At 38.0% G+C, this 3264-nt stretch overlaps 1 pseudogene; it reads right to left on the reverse strand.

The window, feature by feature from the left end:
* Positions 1-2107: 2107 nt before the first annotated feature.
* On the reverse strand, positions 2108-2644 carry LOC103595023 (annotated as a pseudogene).
* Between the last annotated feature and the right edge of the window lie 620 nt (positions 2645-3264).

Consider the following 3264-nt stretch of genomic DNA (forward strand, 5'->3'; position numbering starts at 1 on the left):
TTACTGCAGTAATATATTTAACTTTTGGTCTGGTTCTGCATAATCTAATTTTTATACACTCTTGTGTAAATTGTAGCCACTTCATCAATGTCTTCTTCTTTTTTCTCTTAACAATGCAATGACAGTGATTAATTTCTAAAGACTGGTAAACAAAAACCTTACCTTGGAAGTTATTAAAATGGAGCTGCAAACTGTGCGAGGGCTGACAAATTTATACACCCAGCAATGCACCACCACACTCTATGAATCGAGTATGCCTAAATATTCCTGTAGAAAAAGCAGAAAACAAGATAATCTGTTCCACCACATTTTGATAAATATATTCCGTAGGCTTGGTTACATTTTAATTATTAATACAGTGGCTACTAGTGACCACATATAAGAAAGTTAATGAATTCTAAAATATGGATTTCAATATAAGAAGAAACACAAATTACTCTTTAAATAATTGTCTTATAAAATGCTTATTTATCTTTCATTTTATAATTATACTAAGTGTATTAGTCAGTTTCTCTTGCTTATAACGAAAATACCTGGAACTGGGTGATTTACAAGAAAACGAAATGTATTACTTATAGTTTCAGAGGCCAGGAAGTCCAAAGTCCAGGTCTGGTGAAGGCTTTCTTTGGTGGTGACTTCAGTGATGGCAGGGTATCAGCACACGTGAAATACCCGAGCAGATACAGCAGAGAGAGCAACCTCCTCAATCACTCTCCTTTTTAAGCCCTCAGCACCACACCCTGACCAACATTATTAATCCATTTAATACTGTGTGGTCCTGCAATGTAATCACCTCTTCAAGGCTCCACCTTTCAATTACCATAATAGGATTTCCCACCCTCAACAGTTACAGTGGGCATTAAGTTTTGGGGAGACATTCAACCCAAGGCACTAAGTCTATACATAAAATGAAATTAGGGTTGGACTATTTCATCACAGGCAAATTAGGTAATGAACAAAGTTGGCAATTTATTTATCTTGCCTAATGACAAGGTATCTCTTGATTAGACCTTTTAAATAAGCAATAAAAACAAAACCTAGCTATTTATTTTTTTTCTATATGATGTGTTTTCGATGTATATATGTAACCCATCATAAGTTGAATAACCAAATGAGGAGCATTCTAAGACACCTGTGTTGCCAAGGGATGTGCAATGGTATAACAAAGAAAACAACGGGGATTCATTTTTAGTTTAAACTCTATCCAATAAGGGATCGAAAGGAGGTAGAGAAAGAGAGACAGAGATAGAGAGAAAGCAGTGCCAAAGGAGGACCTCTGGTTATAGCTCAAATGAATTTTATATACAGAAACTAAATAATACCTCCAAACCTTCTCTAGGATGTCAAGTTAATACCATTAAAATGAAGACATGCCACTGCTGCAGATCAAGTAGAGATGCAGAAGCAAGTTCTATGACCAGAACAACAACAAAAAAGGTGCTGGAAAAACATGGATTTCAATGGTCAAGAAAAATGGCATTGCAATTCACAGTAATAGAGGCAAGCAAAATGCTGTGTATTTTTTAACTTAAATGACTTTATTTTTCTGACCAGTTATAGGTTGACAGTAAAAAAAAAAAAAAAAAAAAAAAAAACTGAGTAAAGTACAGAGTTCCCATATACCCTCTTTCCTCCAATTCCAATTTCCACTACCATTAACATCTTGCATTGGTGTGGTACATTTGTTACAATTGACCAACCAGTATTGATATATTAATATTAACTGAAGTCCATAGTGCACATTAGAGTTCACTTTTTGTATTTTACATTCTATGAGTTTTGACAATATTTTGTGATGTGTATTGACCATTATAGTATCATACATAATATTGTTTCACTGTCCTAAAAATCCCTGTGCTCTACCTATTCACCCCTTTGTCACTCTTTCTGAACCCCTGGCAATCATTAATCATTTTACTGTTTCCAAGGGTCTGCCTGTTCCGGAATGTCATATAGTTGGCTTCTTTCACCTAGCAATATGCATTTAAGGTTCCTTTGTATCATTTGGTGGACTGGTAGCTGATTTATGTGTTTATTTATTTATCTATTTATAGTTTTTTATGTTTCACTGAAAACATTTTATTGGCCTTTGGATAGAAACAGGAATTTATTTGCCAGGAAGGATGATCCCATCATACCTCTGCTGGAACCAGCACATGGACTCCTCTTTGCTGAATCTGTGTTTGGCCCCAGTGCAGCCTGTCCTGCACTTCTTGGCTGTGATGCTGAAACCTGGCTTACGCAGAACCACATAGAAGTCCAGGCCACAGATACCAAAGCTCGGGTCATATTTGATCCCCAGATGGATGTGTTCCTGGATCCCAAAGCCAAAGTTTCCAGTATCTGAGAAGTTAGTTTTTCTTATTTCATACTCCCACACCTTCAGGCCCTTCTCCAGGATTTCTTCTGCCTTGGCCCCACCGACTGTGCAGCGGATAGCAGTCTCTTCATTTCTCCTGATGCCAAAGGATCTGACAGTGTATCTAGCTTTGGAAAACACAGGGGTCTGGCCTGTGAACTGCTCCAATACCTTGGCTGCCTGGGTCAGTCTGTCTCCATTCCCCCACACACAGATGTTGAGGCAGCGCTTGCGGATGTGAAGTTCCCGCATGGGATTCTCCTTTTCCCTTTGATCCCGTGCCATGACCGAGAACAGGAAGAGTTGATTTATTTTTTTATCACTGAATAATATGTCATCATATGGACATAGTTGTTTATATATTCAAAGACCAAAGGACATCTTGGTTGTTTCCAATTTTGGCAATTATGAATAAAGCTAATATAAGCATTTGTGTGCAGCTTTTTGTATGGATGTAGCTTTCAGCTCATTTGGATAAATCCCAAGGAGAATGCTTGCCGGATTACATGGAAAGAGTATGTTAAATTTTGTAAGAATATGCCAAACTCTTCTAAAGGGGCTGTGTTTTAGTACATTTTGTGTTGCTATAACAGAAATACCTGAGACTGGGTAGTTTATAAAGAACAGAGGTTTATTAAGGTTATGATTCTGGGACAGCTGCATCTGGCACGGGCCTCAGGCTGCTTCTACTCATGGTGGAAAGGGGTTGGCTGCCAGCAGGTATGAGCAGATCACAAAGTGAGAGGAAATAAGAGAAAGAAAGAAGGTGCCAAGGTCTGTTAAACAACAAATTAGCTCTTGCAGAACTAATAGAGCGAGAATTCACTCATTAATCCATTCATGAGGGATCCGCCCCCATGACTCAATCAGTTTCCAACACTGCCACATTGGGGATCAAATTTCCA

The sequence above is a fragment of the Galeopterus variegatus genome, unplaced genomic scaffold, assembly GCF_000696425.1.
Source record: "Galeopterus variegatus unplaced genomic scaffold, G_variegatus-3.0.2 Scaffold1662, whole genome shotgun sequence".
Taxonomy (NCBI): Eukaryota; Metazoa; Chordata; class Mammalia; order Dermoptera; family Cynocephalidae; genus Galeopterus; species Galeopterus variegatus.